The 24,974-nt window shown below is 45.2% G+C and overlaps 1 protein-coding gene across 3 annotated transcripts in view; it reads left to right on the top strand.

The window, feature by feature from the left end:
* LOC147107082 (potassium voltage-gated channel subfamily A member 4-like) overlaps positions 1 to 24,974 on the top strand; it is a 137,737-nt gene that overhangs the window by 7,308 nt on the left and 105,455 nt on the right. For all 3 annotated transcript variants that reach the window (XR_015081022.1, XM_086008124.1, XM_086008125.1), the window contains exon 2: positions 1,410 to 1,681. The gene's annotated coding sequence lies outside the window, so the exon portion shown is untranslated. The remainder of the gene's footprint in view (positions 1 to 1,409; positions 1,682 to 24,974) is intronic.

Here is a 24,974-nt window from a genome sequence, read left to right as displayed (position 1 = left end):
TTGGGGTCATTGTTTCTTCAAAGGCACAGTTTATTCATGTGGCTCACAAGTGTAACTAATTATGATAGTTCGAATCTTACTCTTCCACTTTCTCCTTTGACCACAAATGGAACTCTTACATCTTTTCCTTTTCTAACACTGCCTCCAAGAAGCTCAGTTTTATTTCTTACGCCAAACATTTCCCCTCAACAAGATTTAACTTTCAATAAAGCCCAAGTCTGTCCAAGACTTACATACTATTCTCATATCAGGGGAAGATATTCAAGAACTTTTCTTGTACTGCTTGGACAATGTACAGGAGGAAAGCCTGTTGTCCGATACATGATGCTTTTCTCATCTTTAGCCTCCAACCTCTCTTTCTCCATTGCAGCCTTTCTTGTCTTTATTTTATCAATACTATTATGTTCAATGACCTCTGAAAATTCCTCTCTTCCTTCTAAACTGTAAATATGCGCTTTTACACACTTTAATATTAAGACTCAACTGAGTTTGAAGATACAGGGCGCGGAATTCGGTAGCACCTGACGCTACCTTTTAACTTTGTGAAAAGTTAGCGCCCGGCGAAATCCATTGAAAAATGTTGCAAAATTGGGCGTTTTCACCCCAGGAGTGAAGCGGGGCAGTAAATGAGGCGCTAATGGTCTCAGTGGAGCGCTGCAGGGCGCTATTGCCAGAGCGCTACCCAATTTCCGCAGACTTGCGTTCAGTAATCGGCCGTCAAGCCTTGACTCTAGCTTATTCCAGCTCTTAAAGGGGAGGTCATTTCAAGCTGCAGCTGCTCATTGTCAGCATTGCTGCACTTGAGTGCGACTTCTCAGCTACTGAGACAGATTTGTGCCATGGCTGCTGCAAAGGAGAAGGAGAGGGCTACTCGATTCAGCGATGTGGAATTGGATATGTTCAGCAGCTTGTCTGACAATGTCTCAGCAGAGTTATGGCCGACAAAAAAGTTTCCCCAAGATGGCGCCTTTAAATAGCGTGCGCGGAGCCGACTCCCGACTGCAACTCGACAGCTGGTGCTGTTGTTGTTAGTGCCAGGCAGTAAGCGAGGGGGTGTGGCCGAATTTTGCATCCGGGGCGCTGCGCACGCCGATGACATCATCGTCGAGTGGGGTGGTACCTACAGGAGCGGGGCACTAACTCTTAGCGCCTCTGCAAAAATCCGGCTCAAATTAACGCGGTGCGCTAATATCGCCGCGCCCGGGCAAAAACCGATTTGCACCCCGTTAGCGCCAAATTTCGTGACCCAAATGTTTTTAGTACTTTACTCCAATATCATTGCCTATCAGTCTTAATTTTGCTGGTCATGCTCCAATACAATAATGTATTTTATTGTGAAAAAGTTGAAGTAACCATACTTCTTTTTAATAACATTTATTTGATTGTGGTCTTTCACTTTTTGTTCACAGTGAACAAGACAATAGGCATTGCGTGTACATATAGTACTCAAACACACCAATGTGACTCAAGAAGGTTCATAGCCATTCCTTGGACTCCACATGACAAGACTTTTGCTGCACCAGTTTGAAAAACAATTTACACAGATTTTTTTTATATATATACTGGATTCTAATCAATGTCTTAATAAGAAAACACAAGGGATAGAAGACAAAATTGCAAGACTAAACATCAGTGAAAATCCAACTGGGTAGTGATACAAATGGATTCTATAGGAACCAAGGTAAGGATGATTGCTTTACACTTCTTACTATGTTTTAATCATGTTATTTTTAGCAGTTGTCTTGTCTGAACTTGGAATTGGCAACCCTGTAATATCTGGCTACAAGTGGAGATTTATATATGCATATTTATTTGATGATACTGTGCTAAACATTTACTGTGTAATTTAGTAAGTTGAAATATATTTGGCAGAGGAGTAAATTACATTTCAAAGCTACACCGTGAAAGATATTTTCATGTTACATGCTTTCTTTTATGTTAGGTCTACTTCAAATGGGAAAAGATTTTTTTTATTATTACACATCAAATATATTTATAAAAGACAATCTAGCTAAGGATACAATTAGCAAGATAACAGAATAATCATGATAGACAAATGCAAACAACAAAGTAGGTCAATTTTATGATACAAATGGATTCTATAGGAACCAAGGTAGGGATGTTTACATGGAAAATGTAATTTTAACATGATTGAACTATCTATGCTTCAAAACTAAATTTCACAAGTGTGGAACGATGAGAAAAAAATAATTTGATGGTAGAGTTTCTGTAATGTGATTTAGTTGATTTTTTCTGTTATAATGTGGTATGTCAATTTATCTAGCATCAATTGATATGTATGTTACAGTTCAAAGTTCTGAGATTCCTTTAGGGTTCCACTGGTCTCCCACTATATTTCTGACAGGAGACAGGTGGAACCCCCAGAGATGTGGTTGAATCATCATTTCCTGGAGTTTCTTCCTTCCCTTGTAAGAGCCTTTACTTCAATTTCCCCATTATAAGGCAAATGATGGCAAGGAGTCTGAGTCAGTTGATGGGCCTCCCTACACTAGGAGTTCCTGCTCCTTAGACTCACTCAGGACCCAGTGTATCAGTGGAGGCTGGTACCCCAAGTGAGCTGAAGCATTCTAGCTTCCATAAATGCACAAGTGGGCCCCACTGGCTGGGGTCTAAGCCATGCAAGCAGATGATTTTTTAAAACATTTATGGACAGGTTGACTCCTTTACCACGGTTGAGAGAGGGGATGGGCACCCTTTCGCTTCCCATGGGCAGACCAACATCAGAGCTTCTGGCAGGCAGGTGCCGGAGACGCACCTGATATGGCACCTACGTCTGCCTGTGCCATGGTAATTAGATCCAAACTCTGGTGGGGGAAGTTTATCATTTATCTTCATAACAACAGCCACTGTACTTTAAAGCAGTTTATTCTACATGGAGAGCTTTGAGTTTTTCTGAGAAATTTATTAAGAGTCTACATATAAGCCATTCTTTATATTTTGACATTGTCTACCACCATATATGTTTTTTTGCTAGAGAGAAAGTATCGATGCAGTTAATGTATCAACACATGAAAATTATTTTACAGAGTTGGGGAATGGGTGGCACAATAGTTGACACACTAGGGATAAATTTTCTTGTTTACTTCTCCCGGTGCAGAACTTTGCACATTCGGAGTATATATTGAGAATTCAAACCCATTCAATTCGCAGATCCTTCATTTTCCACCTATTAAAATTAATGGATAGAAAATTGTGTGTATGTGAATTGGGCATATGATCAAATTCCCAATATGTGGTTCTGACATATGAAGCTCTGCATTGGGAATATTAAAAATGAAAAATGACCCTCAATATTTTTTATCATCTAGAATCTGAGTTCAAATCTAACTAGATTCTGGAATATAAGCCTCCTCGCTTTATGGGCTGTAAAAATACTACATGTAGTGTCAACCCAGCTGCTACAGATACACCGCACAAAACGGCTCACAATTCAGCTCTAAACGGACAATCTGACTGATACCCCACTTAAACTATGGAAGTGCCTCCAATGACACTCTTGCTGTCAAAGGCACTTTCATAGGATAAATAAATGGCAAAGTTTCCTCTGAAGGCACAAAACACCACTTGTGAGGTAACTTAACTCTGTGTCTCCACAGACAAAATGCAGCCAATAACAAATACCATTGGCTACCAGTGTCCATGCAATTCATCACAACTGCCATTTTGTTAAGCCCAGAGGCTGATATCACAACTCATTTGCAAAAATCAGCAATATGAGTTCCAATATTGAGCCAGTGAATTAAACCTGCAAACGCAGCTTGAAAACAACTGCACATGCGCAATCACATGTACGCATAATTATTTCTCAGTTGCCGCAAATGTTCTAAATTTGGGCACATTGTGTAAAGCACTTTGGAGCCAAAGTCCACGGATTGGATTAGGGCAGCTACACCAGGATTGCATCTGCCGCTGCCCTCCCGTCCTGACCCCATGGGAATTTGCATAGTTTGGATCTAATTACTGTGGGACAGACAGACATAAGTGCCACATCAGGTGCATTTCTGGCACCTGCCTGCCTGTGTTTGCCGGAAGCTCCGGTGCCGGTTTAGGGAAGGAGTTCAGCACAGGGGTGATGGGTGAGTGGGACTTGGTGTAGGACAGGATACAGCAGCAGAGCTTTGGATGAGCTGAAGCTTATGGAGGGTGGGGGATGGGAGGCTGACCAGCATTGAAATAATCAAGTCCTCCAGTGACAAAGGCATGGATGAGGATTTCAGCAGCAGATGGGCTGTGGCACGGGCAGGGACGAGTGATGTAATGGAGGTGGAAGCAGCCTTCGTGATGGAAAGGATATGAGATCAAAAGTTCAGATCAGGGTCAAATAGCCCTGAGGTTGCGAATAGTCTGATTCAACCTGAGACAATGTCCAGCGAGGGGGAAAGAATCGGTGACAAGGATACAAAGTTTGTGGTGAAGGTCAAAGACGATGGCTTCAGTCTTCCCAGTGTTTAACTGGGGGAAATTGTGGCTCATCCAAGAGAAGCAATCTGACAACAATGAAGCAGTGGAATTTAGTTATATAACAGAGAAGAGCACTGGTGAAAAAAATTGTTTCTGCCAGTGTTAAAGTACTTTTAGACCCAGTGCTGGAGCAAATTGAGGCGTTTGATCACTAAAGGCCAAATAGGCCTAGATTTTAACTGTGAACAGGATTCCTCCCGAGGCAGAATGAGGCCCGGCCGAGTTTAAACCTTGCCAGCCAACTTCCCACCTGTTCTGGACAGGAAGTCAGCAGGAAGTGGTGGAAAATTGCATGGTCCAAACGGTGACACCAGCTAGGTGGTAGGATTGGCTGCCGGTGGTCTTGTGATCTGGAAGGGCATGGTGAGTTCGCATCAAGGGAGGCATAAGCTTATGGGGCCCGGTAAAGCACTCCTGCTCCTCTTGGGCCCACAAAGAAAGTAAAAAAGCTACCTATTTGGGCCTCATCTGGCCCCAACCCTGTTCCCCACTCTCTTCACCTGGTTGAAAAGCCACTGCAGCTTCCCTCTCAGGCCATCCAGTTAAAATTGTAGCCGGGTCCCAATGCCATAATTGCCAGATGTTAGAAAAGTCCCTGCCAGCTTTGGGTGGGTGTTGTTGTCGCCTGCTCGGTAGAGCAGGTTAAATTGGGAATGGTCAGCTACCAGCGCCTCCAAGGCGGGTAACTAACCTGGATGATTTTAGCTGGTCACACTCTCTCCATTTTCATAAGGTGGGTAGGGTTGACATTGCCCTCATAGTTTTTAATTCCTGATAGCAGAAACACTAGACATCTAGTGGCTGCATTATGCAAGGGGACTTAATCATTCTAGTGCTATAACTGAAAAATGCCAATGAAATAAAACCTTTCTTTACACAAAAACAATCCAGGATTATCTTTTTCCTCTTTAATATTATTTGAAGAAACCATGTATATTTGCAAACATATGAAGCTAGATTTTCTGAGTAAAATACATTTTAAAACTGCAAATGCTGGAAATATGAAATAAAACCAAAAATGACAGAAATATTTAGCAGGTCAGTTAGCATCTGTAAAGATAAAAAGACATGATACGTTGTTTTGGGTTAAAGGTGGATACCCGAAATACCAGAACTTGTCTTTTCTCTCCCTAGATTATCTGAATCTTTGCATGACACGAGGTATCTTGCCTCTCCATTAGGACTTGGAAAATCTACTCTGTATTCTTACCTACTAATGTCTTGTTTTCAACTGGTACTAACTTCAGTGGGGAGACTCTTCCTTTGTGCAGCTGTTATATTAACATATACATTAAACTGCTGCTGAAAGTTTACATTTCAACACCAATCAATTGTTCCCTCCTCTACCATAGCTGCTGTATCTTCATATGCTCCTTCAGCCAAGAGAGCAGTTGCATTTGCTATGGTTGCTGGTTCCTGGTTTTTATTCCAACTGACTAGCAGGAGGTGGGAGGGGGATCTTTTCTGCATTTTGGAATGTTAAATTTAATTGCTAAATTATATTTAATCCGATTTAATTTGGAACTTTTGTAAACCATTTTTCTTGCATTCACAGGAATGTGAATTGACTACCTTAACTTCTCCATTAAACAAAATAACTATACATTATATTTTGGAAAAATGTTGGGGTGTGGATAGTATGAAAGGTACATTTTATTTCTCTTTTTTTCTCACCTTTTATTTTTGTAAACTGTTCTATTTTCTCCTATTTTTTGGGTCTCTTTCACTACATCATAGCCTGTTCAAGAGAGCAAGTTGCTTACAGACCATTGGCAATACTACTTTGTAATCTTTAATTAGAAGGTGAATAAAAGTAGCCCAGTGTGACTTAGTCACTGAATTTCCATTTTTCCTTTTGAGGAGTCCCTTGGAGGTTTTTCAACATGCTGGCCGCCTTCACAAAAACACGCCAGGTGAATCGAGCCGGGTTGAGCTAGGACCTGAATTGTTGCCAGCTGCTCGAACAGCTTAAAAGCGGGCTTGCAATCTCTCATTCTTTCACATGCCACAACTTAGTGGTTTGAGGTTTGGGAGACATTTTGCAGCTCAACTAACCTTGTGAGTGCTGAGTTTGAAATCCATCTGGTGTGTGGCCTCCTTGGAAGACCCTCTGGTCACTTTGTCTGAGCGCACACAACCTCCATTCCTTGACTGAGATATATACCAGCAGTATGGGAACCATTTATATCCTCTTATCCTGGTCATCAGATTTAGAGGAACAGCAGCTGTGGCAGCAATGCAACCAGGCATAGCAGCAGCATCAACAGCAGGAGCGCCAACCTTCTCCCCAGCCTCCTGATGCTGCACAGGGCAGAGGGCATCTTTGCAGGCCTGCACCTCGCCGCAGGAGATACCCCAACACAGGGTTTACAGACAGAGGGTGAACTTCCTCAACATGAGTGAGCAGTATAAAGAAGGCTGAGACTTCTGCGAGAGGTAGTCGCTGACATCTGCGCAATGCTGCAGCAATACCTGGAGCCCACAGGAGCATCTGGACACTCCTCACCAGTGGCTGTCAAAGTCACCACTGCACTCAACTTCTTTGCTTCGGGCTCCTTCCAGGGATCATCTGCAGACATCAGCGGCATCTCTCAGTCAGCTGCAGACGCCTGCATTACGTAGGCCACCGATGCCCTCTTTGCAAAGGCGCCCAATTACATCCACTCTCCACAGATGAAGCAACTGTAACCATGTGTGCGGTTGGCTTTGCAAATGTGGCAGGCTTCCCAAGGGTGCAGGGCGTCATAGACTGCACACATGTGGCCATTAGGGCACCCCATCATAACCCAGCTGATTTTGTAAACCGCAAGGGCTTCCACTCCCTTCACGTCCAGCTGGTGAGTAACCACAGGAACATCATCATGCGTATCTGCACCAAGTACCCTGGCAGTTACCATGACTCCTTCATCTTGCGGCAGTCTACTGTGCCTCAGCTCTTCAATCCGCCAACCTAACTTTCCGGATGGCTACTTGGTGACAAGGGCTATCCCCTGAAAAAGTGGCACATGACACTGATGAGGAGGCCATCAAACGAGGCTGAGGAGCGGTACAATGTGAGCCACATTTCCACCAGAAGCATCATAGAGCAAACTATCAGTTTTCTCAAAAAGCTGTTCCGATGCCTCGACAGATCTGGTGGAGCTCTGCAGTATGCACCAGCCATGGTGTCCAGAATAATCGTCGTCTGTTGTCGCACAGCAGTGTAGCTTAGCGCTCCTTGAGGAACAAGTGGCTCAGCGCAGAGCATCCTTGGAAGAAGAGGAGGAGGATGAGGAGGAGGCGCGCCTTGCGGGTCCGGATGTGACCAATGCAGCAGCCCTCGAGCTCATTGCTGGCCATCATGAAAGGGATGCATTCATCCATGCCAGATTCACGTAAGCTTACTCTTCAACCATAGGTGGCTACCATATGGCTATGAATGTATAGGCGACATTCCTACAACGCCATATATCATCTCTGCAATAAACGGTTGTTTCCTATCACTTTCACCATCATCATTACAAATGCAAGTCGCCCTGAGCCCTCAATGTGCAACTTCCATTTTCCAGAACACATAGGCCAGATCTTCAACAGTTTGTCATCACTTTTGTTTACTACATTCACAAAAGCATGACAATGCAAAATATTAAACAGAACCAAAAACAACAGAACAAAACACCCAAGTGATTCCCCTTCTGACTATTTTTGCTTTATCTTCCTCTTACGCATGCTTCTAAGTGGTGCTTCCCCTGTGGCTTCAGCAGATGTAGCGACACCTTGCTGACTTTGATGCTGCGCCTGCTTCGACGCCTTTGGTGGGCGTCCTCTGGGTTTGGGAATCTGGGAGGGCTCTGCAACAGTCTGCTCTTCCTGCAGCTGTGCAGGGGCTGAAACGGCCATCTCAGTTGGGTGTGCAATGTGGGTCTCTGAGCGAGGGTTCCGCAGTGGCATGGTCGTGTGAGCGCTTGGAGTGGAACCCATTCTTCCGTGTTGCCTGCCACCAACATCCCTCTCATGGGTCAGCTGCACTTCAGTGCTAGCAAATGGCTGGAGAGCACCTTGTTGCACATCAGGGGGGCCATGAGGACCTGTATCTGTACTGGCAGTCCTCATAACAAGGACGTCCATGAAGCTCTGGTGTCTCGCCTCAATAGATGCCCATCTCTCCTCCATAGCTGACAATCTATTTTGAAGAGTCACCATGTTTTCATTAATCTGGCGACTTATGTCCTCCATGGCGGTTGCCACCCTCTCCGTGGCGGAACATTCACGCGTCATTGCCTCCACAAAGGCAGTGCTCATGTTAGAGATGGACTCCTCCATTCTCGCCACACTCGCAGTTACCCTGGATGCAAACCCTGTCAGAGACACCTGCACTTGTTCCTGAAGTTCCAGAACTGCTCTCCTTCTGGATGGCCCCAGAGGCATAGCATCTGCATGCAGCTGAGCAGAGCTAGGAGAGTCCTGCGACCTCCGACGAGGACTCTCCACTGCTGTCGCTGTTTCTACCATCTGCTGATGCTCAGTTGTGAGCTGTAATACACCAGGTGACAACACTAAATGTCGTGAACGCCCCACCGAGGTATGCGTATCTGCGCTGGTGCTGGGTGCGATGACTAATGGTGATGCTGCTCCCTCAGAGGCTACAGGCTCCTCTGAGGAGCCGTCTGGCTCTTCCTCCTGGACAGTGTGGAGGGGGGTGTTCGATGGTCCTGTGGGAGAGTAAAGGCATGATTAGACATCTGATTTTGACGCAGCAGACACATCATTTGTGCAGATGATACAAAGCGAATCTCTATGAACTTCATATGCCATTGCAGTCAATCATTAAATCTAAATGAGAGGGATGAAACTCTATTCTGATAGTCACCAGCTTCGTCTAGTGCCCCCGTCTCTCTGTCCCCCACTTCCAGCTCCTCGCCACCTCTAACGATGTCATGTGCAGCCTCCTCAGCACTTGTCAATGTCGCGAGGGATGGTATGCCTCCTCCTATCTGTGCTCTCCCCCTCTTATTGTGGGCTATCTTTACCTGCAAGGAGGGACACAAGTGGAGTTTCAGCGAGAATGATGGAGTGACTGTGAAGAATCCATAACAGAAGGTTAGAGGGAGAAGAGGATGGAGTGAGGTGCCAAGAGGAAACTAGCTCCCCGTGCGTTGTTAGTTGTTGTCAATGCATAACAGTGAGAGCGAGTCTAAGGGGTGCATAGGCAGGATGGTGAAGTGATTCAGTACAGAGAGAGAGATGGATAGGTAAGGGTGCAAGAGAAGTAAGGGCAAGGTGGGATGTGGAGGAGCAGGCTTACAAAGCAGAGTGCTGGTGATGAGAAGAGAAGGGAAAGGTAAGTGTGATGTGATACTCACTTTTGCTGATCGCAGGAGATCATTAAACCATTTCCGGCACTGGATCCAGGTGCGTGAACAAATGGAGCTTGCGCTGACCTCTTCAGCAATGCGCAGCCAGGCTGCCTTGGTTTGCTGAGGAGGCTTCCTCCGGCCATCGGGAGGGAACAGAATCTCCCTGCTCCCTCCACAAGAGCTTGGAGGGAGTCCTCATTGAAGCTTGGTGAAGCCTTAGGTTTGGAAGCACTCATGGTGGCCTTGCCACATTCACACACCAGCAGAATCAAGAAATGAAAGGCTGTGGCTGCATGGAACCCTTAAAATGATCTGCACCAATGACGTCATCAGAGGTGACAAACAGACCCGATCCCAGTCATTGGACCAGCCAGCACACACCGCTGCACTTAAGGGGCCAATTAAATTAAATTTGCAACTTGGGAGCGGATGCAGCTGGCAGCGGGTCAGGGCCCCGCCCACCAGGCAACCCGACTCCAAGCCGCCTCCTCAATTAAATTCGCGGCCCACATGTGCAACCCATTTTTTGTATTTGAACATTCTCTGAAGTCATCAGCTTAGAGTTCTGGGAAATTGGTTATGTGTTCTCATAAGATTACCTTCTAGTTTGTTCATATGAAATTCCTGTGCTCACTGTTTTAAATAGGTTAACATCTGAATGAAAGGAACAGTCAACTGAGTTTCATACAGATGTGTTAAAATGTTTGCTAGTGTGATTTTAAACAATAGAAGCCGATTTTAACCCTGCCTACCGGGCAGGTGGGTAGTTAAAATCTCCTGTGGGACTTACATGCCGAGGTCCGACTGTCTTCCCGTGGGTTCCAATTTTAACCGGCTCTTCTGAGCAGATGAGAGGGACAACCGCCAGAAGCCAGCGGGATCCTTTTTCGATGATGTTAGCGAGGCTTGACTGCAATTTTAACTGAAGGCTTCCATGGGGAAGCTGCTGTGGCTTTCCCGCCAGGCCAACATAGTGGGAAGAGGAGCCAGGGCCAAAAGAAGCTCAAAAACGCAAGTGGTTTTGTTTTATTTTACTTTCCTTGCGGGAACAGAAGGATCAGGAGTGCTCCTCCAGGCCCCACAAGAAAAATGTAGGCCTTCCCTCCACTGGGCATCACCCCCTCCTCTGACCCAAACCCTCTCCAACCACTTACCTGAGTGCCGGGGACTGTTTCCTTGGTCCCAGGTGGCTTCCACCCGTCGACCAGCTGCTGCTACCTGGGCCTCATGCTGCTGAGATTGGGACTGTTTACCGTCCACCTCACCCCCCATCCTCATATGCTCCTGCCCCAAGTTAAAATCGGGGCTTATGCTTTTAGGCTAATAAAAAAAGTGAATTGTTATGAATATATCATTTAAACCAATGTTTTGTTACAAACTAGCTGGGCAAGGCATTGTCTAATGAGCTTTGTCTGTGTGCCTTTTTCTCCTTGTGTCTCTACAATTTAGTGCTTCTTTGAAACTCTCCCTCTCTTTTTGTTTGTGTCTAGCAAATTCATTTGCTAAACTGTCATTCATCTTGTGTTTTTGTCTTTCTCTGATCAGCCTACCAAGACACAATTTTAACAAAAGTCAATTTGTATAAAATAGTATTAGACAGACAATAAAAAGTTTGCATTCAAAATCTATTTTGATTCCTCTGCTTGAAACACAAAGTGCCAGCTAATGGACATTCACAGAACGCAGTATTAATACTCAAGTCACCCAAAGGAACTGTTTTATAATATGCTAAACAAGGTACAAACATTTGGCAACATTTAAAGAAACTTTAAAACTGCCTACCCACTTTCATTAATCTGATTATATGTATCTCAGTTCTTACATTTCCGTGAAATTGTTTGTTCTTCCAACCATCCATTTATTTTTGCATTTCTGTTTTATAAGAGCTGGTCTATTCACACATTCATACACCCAGCAATCATTTAAGTTAGCTTCACTTATTGGAATCTTATAGAAAATAGGAAGCTTTTGAAAATGGCAGTTTATCTTGCTAAAATTGAAAAATTCAGCTCATTTTTCCCTTTTTGTAGAGGTGCAACAGAGTTTGCATTTATATAGCACTTTAGTGTCTCTAGGAATTATCCCAAAGTGCTTTATATATCACTAGCTGGGGGGGCCCGGCATTGCCAGGGCCATTTTGGGCCGTACGGTTTACGGCCGGGCGCTGCCGCTCCCCCGCTCTGTGTCACTCTTTCTGTCCCTGACCCCCTCTCTCTCCCTCCCCCTCTCTCTCCCTGCCCCTCTCTCTGTCCCCTCTCTCTCTCCCCCCCTCTCTCCCTGCCCCTGTCTGTCCCCTCTCTCTGTCCCTCCCTCTCTCTCCCTCTCCCCCCTCCTCTCCCTCCCTCCCTCCCTCCCTCCCCCTCTCCTCTCCCTCCCTCCCCCTCTCCTCTCCCTCCCTCCCCCTCTCCTCTCCCTCCCTCCCTCCCCTCTCCCTCCCCCTCTCCTCTCCCTCCCTCGCCCTCTCCTCTCCCTCACTCCCCCTCTCTTCCTCTCCGTGTCTCTCCCTCCTTTGATTTCTCTCAGTGCCTCACCTGTTGCTCGCTAGCCTCAGGCCCGGCCGGACTCACCTCGGTAGCAGAACGGAGTCAGTCCGACAACGGGAGGCCGGGTGCCCAGCGCTCCGAAGCGAGCCTGGGGTTGCTGATGGTTAACGCGGTGGGCGGTTGGACCTGGTTGGCCGGGCAGCAGAGGAACGCTTTTCGCTGCAGACTCCAGTGTCCGATTGCGGTCGGGGACGGCTGGTTGGAAAGCCCCGGTTTTGCCGGTCCCGCACTCACGGCAAGAGAGAGAGGGGGAAGGAGAGAGAGGCAGTTTGAGGGGAAAAAATGGTGGCAAAGTTTCGGGAGGCTGGAGGATTAGGTCCCGCCCGTGACGCACCAATTGGTCAGCCATCAGGTCACTGAACTGTAGGATTGGTCAACCAGCACGTCACTCAACGCTAATGAGCGGTAGGATTGGTCAACCGCTAATGAGCGGATTTTTGAGGATTTTTGAACGTTTTTTGTATACTGTCCGAGCAATTTTTGTCTGACCAAAAAGTAAATATGCCTATTAGACTCTCCTAATAAGCTTTCTTTTGATATAACATGCGTGTAGGTACGCTCTCTAACTTTTGAGTGTATAGCGGACAGACAGACAGACAAACAGACAGACAAACCAACTCTTTTATATTATAAAATCATGTTGTGATATAAATCTCTGCACGCAGGTTTTAAGTGAAATGAATGGCCAGTTATTTATTCTTGCAATAATACTTTAAAAAAAAATCACTTTAGGTAGACTCTCATAACTTATATGATCATTTTATGTTTATGCATGTAGGTCCACCAGCTTAGCTAACATAATGTAAAAAGAAAATGATGGATAGAAGAACAAAATGCTTAATAGAGATAAAAGATTCTGGACGTAAATTATCATATTCAATTCAGATAAGCATTTTTGGAGGTTCTGAAGTGTCTTAAAATATTGCCAAATATTTTCCTTTTGGAAAAAGAGGCTCTTGAACTTGGTAAGCTTTAAATAGATAAGAGTATTGTAATCGTCCATTATCTGGTACTTTATATTAAGCAGAGGGAAGAAAGTCAGATCCTATAGTAAACTTTTTAACGTCTAACTGCTAGCTTTTTATTTTGCATTTTACAGACTGATTATGCATACAACAATAAAGACATACATAGGTATTTGGTGGGAGAACATTAAAATCCTAGTTACATTACATTTAACTCAGCACCATTTCAGTAGTTGATTAGACATAAAAGTATGACAGAAGGTGCTGAGTAGCAAGAAATTTATTTCTCATATGTATATGTTGTTCTTTCTTATGCTTGCATTAGCAGAAATAACAAGAATAATGTGCATGATTTTATTAAAGCAGCTATATATAAGTAGCTGTATGATGACTAAGAGTATTTATATTATATGCAATGCTCATTTTAGATGTATGTCATAGTGAATTAAAATGGCAATTGTGCTTGTGACTGTTGGATAGATAATTATCAATGAGCAAAAAACTTTGAAAATCATAAAATAAAAAGGGTGTGGAATGAATAAGTTGTCCGACCAACAGTACTCCCATTGTGCTGTTTTACAGCTTTGGAGTATCTCTCACTCTCTTGTCCCTGTTCACAACCACTAAATCTTGTTCAGCTGGATAAACCAGACTTATTTTTTTTGATGCAATATCTTGGAATGTCAACTAAAGTCAACAAAAATATAAAATGACAGGGAACAATTCAAAGGTGGTTTGTTTTAGATGGCAGTGTTAAGTAGATATTATCCATTAACTTAAACAAATTAATCAAATAGCTGTTATTGCAAAATAATGTTAGTTTTTCTCGTAATAAGTTTTTATATTTAAATGTCTGGCAGTGTAATAATTATTTGGCTTTTTAGAAAAAGCTTAGTTTTTTGAGTCTATAATGAACATTGGTTTTTATGTGCCAAAATAATCAAAACCCCTGTCCAAAGTTTTTTCTAAGAAAATGTGTAACAAATGTTGAAGCAGGATTACATTTCAGCGAAATTGCTATTCTATGTATAAATATTTTGAAACCATTAGGACCTAATGTTTTCTCCATGTTTTTGCCAACTATGACAGGAAAAAGAAAGTACTTGGCAACAATGCTTCTCAAATATTTGGTAGAGTGCAAAAATAGAGCCCTTTTTATGCATGTTGTTGCTGTTAGTAGCAGCAAGAAAAGTTCACTCAGAAGTCACACAAGGTCAGTATATGCCTCTCACTGACAAAAAGGTACAAATACTATTGAACTGAAGAACAAACTGGCAAATTGGTGTCAGAATGGCAATAGAAATATTTCAAACTGCCGCAGGCAATTTTGAAGAAATCGATGCTTGAAGTATGTATATTATGCATTTGGTGATGCACATTATTTTTAGCACCTTGTGTCTTAAGGCAACCAATTTCAACAAGATTGGTACGTTTTACTAGCCATAGTCTGTCTTAGAACTGTTGGTAGTGCCACTCGATTGCAACCAACTTGAAGGCACTTGTTTGGTGATGGGAATAGAAAATGTTGATTCTTCCTCAGTGTTGGGAATTCTATACTGTTGAAAGTAACTGCACAGATTGGACTCCTCCCTGGCAATCAGATTTGAGGAACAGGCAGCACTCATGCTGGAATTGGTTGAGAAGCCAGTATTGTTAGCTCATTGTCACATTTAATTAGGAAGACAAGTGATATACGCTCACTTTAAAAATACGTAATCATGATTATGAAATATGGTTCTATACAGGGCTACATGGAGAGAGCTTAATAGTGCAATTATTTTTGGGGATTGCTCTAGCAAAAAGCTGGCAGAGACATGATGGCCTCCTTCTGTGCAGTAAACCTCTGGATTTGTCCTGTATTGGTAGTTTATTTTTACAATTTTAGTGGGAGCTACTTCAATGTATTTTTAATTCTGTTTTTGAAATGATCCGATCATTTGTTTTAAATGCTTCCAGGTACAGGTATATTACGCTATATATTCTTTGTGCCCAATTGTGACTATTATTTGCAGCTTTCGAAAAGCTACCTCTGCTTCAAGGTCAACTTCAACCCACCCAGCCCAGCGGGGCTGATATAAAATGGACCACTTTGACTTGCCACTCGGTTTCCACTGTAATAACGCTGGCCGCCATTTTTAACTGCTCACTGCATTTAGGTGGTTGAGGCACTTGCCGCAAGCAGGCGGCACCTCTTGAATGCCTGCAAATCGGAATCCTATGAGGTAATTAGGATGCCAATGTGATTTTATTGGATGGGCCAGAAGCTTAGACTGAATAAAACCTCACAGGATTGGCTTCTCATACTGACTGACACATTGGAAACGCTACTTAACCCAACTGCAGGCACCCAGGTCATAGGGATCTGTGTGCTATTGTGCTGGGTTGATTTTCAAAGAATTGGAGATTACTTGTTTCCTTCTTTTTTGCCTTCCTCACCCAGATTAAGCTCTCACATAAGCTCATTAGACATTTTTGCTTCATTGCTTTGGATGGAGGAACAGTTTGAGGAAGGCGAACAACAGTAGCAGTCTCAATAACCAGGACGAGGAGCAGGTGAGCCTGTTAGAAGGGGCTGCTCGCAGAAGGACTTACCCAGCCCACAGTGTCTATATACCGAGTCATTTTCCTTGGTATTACTGAAACACTGGATCAAGAGGCTCCATTTCACCTAGTAGGCCATCGCGGATCTATGCAACCTCCTGCTGCCTGTGGCTGAGGTGGCCATGCTCTGCCAACTTTTTTTTCCTCAGGCTCCGTCCAGGCTGTTACAGGAGTCGTCACCCATATCTACTGGCCTGCAGTACACAGCTGCATCAAAATGGTCACCAATGTCTTATTTGCTAGGGCCAACCAATGCATCAGCTTCCCCATGGATGTCAACATTCAAAATGAGAGAGCTCTGGGATTTACAGCAGGGGCTGGCTTTCCTTGTGTCTAGGTCATTATAAGCTGCGCTCATGTAGCCATCAAGGCATCAGAAGCTGACACAGCAGCTTTCGTCAACAGGAAGGGCTATCATTCAATTAATGTCCAGCTGGTGTGCGTTCACCACAGAAGGATCATGCAAGTCTGTGCCAGTTTCAAAGCAGCAGTCATAATGCCTTCATCCTGTGACACTCATCCATCCTCCTGCAATTCCACCCTTCCAGAAATCTAAGAGGATGGCTGCTTGGGGAAAAGTGATACCCTCTGCACACATGGCTGATGACACTTCTCTGCAACCGCACCACGCCTGAACAGCTCATGTATAATCACAGCCATGGGAGCACCAGGAACATCACTTACCATACTATTGGGCTAATGAAGTAAAGCGTCAGGTGCCTGGATAGATCTAGGGGCTCCCTATAGTATGCTGCACACAACCTCTGTCGCCTCTTTGTAGTATGTAGAATGTAGCAGCCTACTCCTCCTCCTATTTCTTATGTTTTTATGTTCTTATGTTGCACAATATGGCAATACAGAGAGGAATGCATTTGGAGGAGACAGTGCAACAGGAAGAGTCATCATCTGATGAGGAAAAGTTGGATGAAGGAGAAGCAGAAGCATGAGGGTGAGCACCACTCATTATAGCCAGAATCCAGGAATCAGCGAATAGATCGAGTGACCTGCTTATTCCCCTCCTGTGAAAAGTTACACAAATCACCATAGCAATTAGAGTTCTTGTTATCCCCTTCACCATTCCCTCAAAGCTGCATTAAAGAACATTTAAACCCTTCAGCCAACTTTTATATGAATGACATATTGACAATGCAGGCGTAGAAGCTCCTATGAAAAGACACTGCAGACCAAAGTCCCATATGTGATTAATTTAATGCCAAATTCAATAACTGGCTTGAATTCACGGCCTGAATTTGCGGTCAGCAATTGCGACGGCAATTGCTGCTGACCTCGCAGAAAGCTGCCCACAGAGATCTCGCGATTTCTGTGCCGAAAGCGTTAGGTTTCTCGATGTGTAATTGATTGTAGTGCTGTCAAAAGGGGATTCCTAGCGCAATACAGCAGTGATGTCATCAAGCTGTCTAAACAGCCAATCACATTGAAGAATTCTCACAGACAGCAAATCAGGAAATGAAAAGTACTGATTATCTGCACTTTTTAAAAATATTATGGAGGGCGAAACAAAGATTGGGACAAACACATGGGATTAAGGTACAAGATGAAATATCATGAACAAACTTTTAAAAACATATATATTTTTTAAAAATTGTAATTTTTATCATTTGACAGTCCACAAATCTAAAAATTAGTTTTTCAGGGCCAGAACAGTTATTTAGCAGTCAACACGCTGTTAAAACCCAGTTACACCTATTCCAACAAGGATTAACATTTAATGGGGTGTTTAACAGCGCTATTAATGCAGAAAACCTCAAGTTTTCGTCAGTTCCACTGATTTCACTGATTGCAGGCTATGGGGGACCCACAGCGCAGCCTATGTCAGAGCAGTGAATGACTGACCGCAACTTCAAGATTTCCGCATTTAGATGCATGTGCGCTCAATCCTGCGGTTACGATCAGTTTCAGAGGGGTAATGACGACAAACGCTGACAGTTCGCCGATATTACCCACCGCAAAATCCGTGCCAACCTCTCGCCCAAATGCCAACCCATCACGGCTTTCTTAAAAGAAAGTTTACTAACTCGACTACTCCTACATGGTGCTCTCCCACTGGCTTCTGCAAAGCTAGTGGAAAGCTGCTGGAGCTTATGTTGGGACCCTTGAGATGCTCGTGGCTGGTGACTTCTGGGTGCTTGAATCTGTGAGGATCCAGCTGCAGATCTCTGCACTTTGGCTACTACTAGAGCAGTCTGGCCCAGCTAGTTTTCTGGCACCATGGTGGGTACTGGTTGTGTGGGTGGCGAGGCAGCAGACGTGCTGGCATCCTAAGAGATGGCAACACGTGCTGCTTCAATTGCGCCACTGCCACTCCCATGGGCTAAGGCTGATCAGTCCCACTGATGTGCAGGAGAGCAGACTGCAGAAGATGAGTGATGTCTTGAAAATCCTTATGTATTTGCTCCATCAGTCTCTCCAAGGTGGACATCTGCTCCTCTAAACATATGTCTGCCTCTTTAAGACAGATTTGAGCCCAGACTCTCCATGGCAGCTGTTTGATCTTCCACCAAAGCTGCAAAGGTTGTGATTATTGACTCCTGTTAGAAACATAGAAAAATAGGAGCAGGAGTAGGCCATTCGGCCCTTCGAGTCTGCTCCACCATTCAATATGATCATGGCTGATCCTGTATCTCAATACCATATTCCTGCTCTTTCCCCATACCCTTGATGCCTTTTGTGTCTAGAAATCTATCTATCTCCTTCTTAAATATATTCAGTGACTTGGCCTCCACAGCCTTCTGTGGTAGAAAATTCCACAGGTTCACCACCCTCGTGAGTGAAGAAATTTCTCCTCATCTCTGTCCTAAATGTCCTACCACGTATCCTGGGACTGTGACCCCTCGTTCTAGACCCTCCAGCCAGGGGAAACATCCTCCCTGCATCCAGTCTGTCTAGCCCTGTCAGAATTTTATACGTTTCAATGAGATCCCCTCTCATTCTTCTAAACTCTAATGAATACAGGCTCAGTCGACCCAATCTCTCCTCATACGACAGTCCTGCCATCCCAAGAATCAGTCTGGTGAACCTTTGCTGCACTCCCTCGATGGCAAGCATATCCTTTCTTAGGTAAGGAGACCAAAACTGCACACAGTACGCCAGGTGTGGTCTCACCAAGGCCCTGTACAACTGTAGTAAGACATCCTTGCTCCTGTACTCAAATCCTCTTGCAATGAAGGCAAACATACCATTTGCCTTCCTAACTGCTTGCTGCACCTGCATGTTTGCTTTCAGTGACTGGTGTACAAGGACATCCAGGTCCCTTTGTACATCAGCATTTCCCAATCTATCACCATTTAAATAATACTCTACCTTTCTGTTTTTCCTACCGAAGTGGATAATTTCACATTTATCCATGTTATACTGCATCTGCCATGTATTTGCCCACTCACTCAACTTGTCTAAATCTCCTTGAAACCTCTTTGCATCCTCCTCACAACTCACAATCCCACGTAGTTTTGTGTCGTCAGCAAGCTTGGAAATATTACATTTGGTTCCTTCATCCAAATCATTGATATATATTGTGAATAATTGGGGCCCAAATACTGATCCCTGCGGTACCCCACTGCCACCCCGAAAAAGACCCATTTATTCCGACTCTGTTTCCTGTCTGTTAACCAATTTTCAATCCATGCCAGTATATTACCCCCAATCCTATGTGCTTTAATTTTGCACACTAACCTCTTATGTGGGACTTTATCAAAGGCCTTCTGAAAATCCAAATACACCACATCCACTGGTTCTCCCTTATCTATTCTACCAGTTACATCCTCAAAAAACTCCAGTAGGTTTGTCAAACACAATTTCCCTTTCATAAATTCATGTTGACTTTGTGTAATCCCGTTGATATTTTCTAAGTGCCATGTTATCACATCCTTTATAGCATTTTCCCTACTACTGATGTTAGGCTAACCGGTCTGAAGTTCCCTGTTTTCTCTCTCTCTCCTTTTTTAAATAGTGGTCCCGGCTGCAGCGTCCCTGAATGTGGACTGAAGAAGGTATGTGCTTTGGGAATCTACACCACACAGGTTGAAAGCAGATTCCTCCAAACTTTCAGTCATGGTGATGAAACTCCTCGGCAGGCTTTCCAATACCTGATATAGCTGCTCCTGTGAATCAAGTAGTTTTCTTCTGGTTACTAGGTCCCTGAAGTCCACATCCCTGTCCTCCTCTTCAGAGCTAGGAGAGGACCTCGCCCTCTGTTTTTTTTAATTCGTTCTTGGGATGTGGGCATCGCTGGCAAGGCCAGCATTTATTGCCCATCCCTAATTGCCCTTGAGAAGGTCGCGGTGAGCCACCTTCTTGAACCACTACAGTCCGTGTGGTGAAGGTACTCCCACAGTGCTGTTAGGGAGAGAGTTCCAGGATTATTATTGTGTTTCATAGCGGTTTGTTACAACTGAGTGGCTTGCTAGGCCATTTCAGAGGGCAGTTAAGAGTCAACCCCATTGCTGTGGGTCTGGAGTCATATATAGGCCAGACCCGGTAAGGACGGCAGATTTCCTTCCCTAAAGATGAGCTGTCTTTTGGTCTGTCCATGCCACCTGTACTTGCTGCTGTTGCTCACTAGTGTTGGGTGTTCCACCATGTGCAGACTCCTCCACCCCATTCTCTAACACAGCAGGGGTGTCAGTCTCAGTGCTGGTGTTCGGGAGTGATGAATCGCGAGAAGATGCCTCCTCTGATGAATTCTCCTCCTTCTTCCAATCCAGGAGAGTAGACATATGAGTGATGACTTGGAAGGCCCTATCTACTTGGTCCACCAGTCTCTGCAAGGTGGAACCCAGAGTCTGGATAACAGCCGTTTGAGTTTTCAGAAAATATGCAAAGGCTGATAACATTGAAGCCTGTTGTAAGGGTCCGCCTTAGTGCTGGTCACAGGCTCCAAGGTAGACTGCAGAGTGGTAATGCTACATGTGATGACACTGCACAAGCCAGAAGTGCCCTCTCTACTTTCAGCCATGGCGCTGAAGCTCCTTGGCAGGCCTTCCAATACATTGTATAGCTGTTTGTGTGATACAAGCAGGTTTCTTTTCATAGCTGGGCCCCTGAAGCCTACATCTCTGTTGTCCTTAGCTGAACTGGGAGAGTACCTCACCCTCCGGCAAACCGTTTTCTGGGCTGTCGCTCCTGTCACTGCCTGTTCCTGCTCTCTTGTACTGAGCGTATCACCACACGCATACCTTGTAACTCATTACCTAACCCACCCAGGGTACCAATCTCTGTGCTGAGCGTATCACCACACGCATACCTTGTAACTCATTACCTACCCCACCCATGGTACCAATCTCTGGGCTGAGCGCATCACCACACGCATACCTTGTAACTCATTACCTAACCCACCCAGGGTACCAATCTCTGGGCTGAGCGCATCACCACACGCATACCTTGTAACTCATTACCTAACCCACCCAGGGTACCAATCTCTGTGCTGAGCGCATCACCACACGCATACCTTGTAACTCATTACCTAACCCACCCAGGGTACCAATCTCTGGGCTGAGCGCATCACCACACGCATACCTTGTAACTCATTACCTAACCCACCCATGGTACCAATCTCTGGGCTGAGCGCATCACCACACGCATACCTTGTAACTCATTACCTAACCCACCCAGGGTACCAATCTCTGGGCTGAGCGCATCACCACACGCATACCTTGTAACTCATTACCTAACCCACCCAGGGTACCAATCTCTGTGCTGAGCGCATCACCACACGCATACCTTGTAACTCATTACCTAACCCACCCAGGGTACCAATCTCTGGGCTGAGCGCATCACCACACGCATACCTTGTAACTCATTACCTAACCCACCCAGGGTACCAATCTCTGTGCTGAGCGCATCACCACACGCATACCTTGTAACTCATTACCTAACCCACCCAGGGTACCAATCTCTGTGCTGAGCGCATCACCACACGCATACCTTGTAACTCATTACCTAACCCACCCAGGGTACCAATCTCTGTGCTGAGCGCATCACCACACGCATACCTTGTAACTCATTACCTAACCCACCCAGGGTACCAATCTCTGTGCTGAGCGCATCACCACACGCATACCTTGTAACTCATTACCTAACCCACCCAGGGTACCAATCTCTGGGCTGAGCGCATCACCACACGCATACCTTGTAACTCATTGCCTAACCCACCCAGGGTACCAATCTCTGGACTGAGCGCATCACCACACGCATACCTTGTAACTCATTACCTAACCCACCCAGGGTACCAATCTCTGGACTGAGCGCATCACCACACGCATACCTTGTAACTCATTACCTAACCCACCCAGGGTACCAATCTCTGTGCTGAGCGCATCACCACACGCATACCTTGTAACTCATTACCAAACCCACCCAGGGTACCAATCTCTAGGCTGAGCGTATCACCACATGCATACCTTGTAACTCATTACCTAACCCACCCAGGGTATCAATCTCTGGACTGAGTGCATCACCACACGCATACCTTGTAACTCATTACCTAACCCACCCATGGTACCAATCTCTGGGCTGAGCGCATCACCACACGCATACCTTGTAACTCATTACCTAACCCACCCAGGGTACCAATCTCTGGGCTGAGCGCATCACCACACGCATACCTTGTAACTCATTACCTAACCCACCCAGGGTACCAACCTCTGTGCTGAGCGCATCACCACACGCATACCTTGTAACTCATTACCTAACCCACCCAGGGTACCAATCTCTGTGCTGAGCGCATCACCACACGCATACCTTGTAACTCATTACCTAACCCACCCAGGGTACCAATCTCTGTGCTGAGCGTATCACCACACACATACCTTGTAACTCATTACCTAACCCACCCAGGGTACCAATCTCTGGGCTGAGCGCATCACCACACACTTACCTTGTAACTCACTACCCAACCCACCCAGGGTACCAATCTCTGTGCTGAGCGCATCACCACACGCATACCTTGTAGCTCATTACCTAACCCACCCAGGGTACCAATCTCTGGGCTGAGCGTATCACCACACGCATACCTTGTAACTCATTGCCTAACCCACCCAGGGTACCAATCTCTGGGCTGAGCGTATCACCACACGCATATCTTGTAACTCATTGCCTAACCCACCCAGGGTACCAATCTCTGGGCTGAGCGTATCACCACACGCATACCTTGTAACTCATTACCTAACCCACCCAGGGTACCAATCTCTGGGCTGAGCGCATCACCACACGCATACCTTGTAACTCATTACCTAACCCACCCAGGGTACCAATCTCTGGGCTGTGCACATCACCACACGCATACCTTGTAACTCATTACCTAACCCACCCAGGGTACCAATCTCTGGGCTGAGCGCATCGTCACACGCATACCTTGTAACTCATTACCTAACCCACCCAGGGTACCAATCTCTGGGCTGCTGCTTAGACAGATGGAGCACATGATGGTGCCCTCTTTGAAGGATTGTCCTCCTTTGAGTTCTGTTCTTCTGCAGGGCCTTGCTACTGAGAAAGACGTAGGGAAAAGGCACTGACAGGCTACATAGTAGCAGATGACAGGCTTCACAATACAGCTATATGTTGTCCAATCATACTGGAGTTTCTCGGCATCCTCCTCACAGCACACACGCCCACCCAACTTTGTGTCATCTGCAAACTTGCAGATATTATATCCAGTTCCCTCGTCTAGATCATTAATATATATTGTGAATAGCTGGGGTCCCAGCACTGATCCCTGCAGTACCCTACTAGTCACTGACTGCCACTCGGAGGTACATGAAGGGGTACAAGTAATAGTCAGACCCTGCTCAGATAAGCTCCCAGCTTCAAAATCTCCAATGCAGACAGCTCTTGAGGGGCCTTTATGTTGAGAACTTGCTACTCCAGCTTGGAGAGGGCCTGATAATCTACATCCTAGGGTACTTAAGGAAGTGGCCCGAGAAATAGTAGATGCATTGTTGGTCATCTTCCAAAATTCTATAGACTCTGGCACAGTTCCCATGGATTGGAGGGTAGCTAATGTAACCCCACTATTTAAAAAAGGTGGTAGAGAGAAAACGGGGAATTATAGACCGGTAAGCCTGATATCGGTAGAGTCCATTATAAAAGATGTAATAGCAGAGCACTTGGAAAACAATGACAGGATCGGACAAAGTCAACATGGATTTACAAAAGGTAAATCATGCTTGACTAATCTACTGGAATTTTTTGAGGATGTAACTGGTAGAATAGATAAGGGAGAACCAGTGGATGTGGTGTATTTGGACTTTCAGAAGGCTTTTGATAAGGTCCCGCATAAGAGATTAGCGTGTAAAGCTAAAGCACTTGGGTTTGGGGGTAAGGTACTGACTTGGATAGAGAACTGGTTGGCAGACAAGAAGCAAAGAGTTGGAATAAACGGGTCTTTTTCCGAGTGGCAGGCAGTGACTAGTGGGGTACCGCAGAGATTGGTGCTGGGACCCCAGCTATTCACAATATATATTAATGATCTAGACGAGGGAACTAGATGTAATATCTCCAAGTTTGCAGACGACACAAAGCTGGGTGGGCGTGTGTGCTGTGAGGAGGATGCCGAGAAACTCCAGTATGATTTGGACAGGTTGGGTGATTGGGCAGATGCATGGCAGATGCAGTATAATGTGGATAAATGCGAGGTTATCCACTTTGGTGGCAAAAACAGGAAGGCAGATTATTATCTGAACAGCAATAGATTGGGAGAAGGGGAAGTGCAACGAGACCTGGGTGTCCTTGTGCACCAGTCGCTGATGGTAAGCATGCAGGTGCAGCAGGCAATTAAGAAGGCAAATGGTATGTTGGCCTTCATAGCGAGAGGGTTCGAGTACAGGAACAAGGATGTCTTGCTGCAGTTGTACAGGGCCTTGGTGAGACCATACCTTGAGCATTGTGTGCAGTTTTGGTCGCCTTATCTGAGGAAGGATGTTCTTGCCATGGAGTGAGTGCAGCGAAGATTCACCAGACTGATACCTGGGATGGCAGGAATGACATATGAGGAGAGATTGGATCGATTGGGCTTATATTCGCTGGAGTTTAGA

Source organism: Somniosus microcephalus, chromosome 15 (genome assembly GCF_052327205.1).
Source record: "Somniosus microcephalus isolate GS21.2 chromosome 15, FLI_Smic_1.0, whole genome shotgun sequence".
Lineage (NCBI taxonomy): Eukaryota > Metazoa > Chordata > Chondrichthyes > Squaliformes > Somniosidae > Somniosus > Somniosus microcephalus.
Note: the sequence above shows the minus strand (reverse complement) of the source record. Positions and strands in the feature narration are given on the sequence as shown.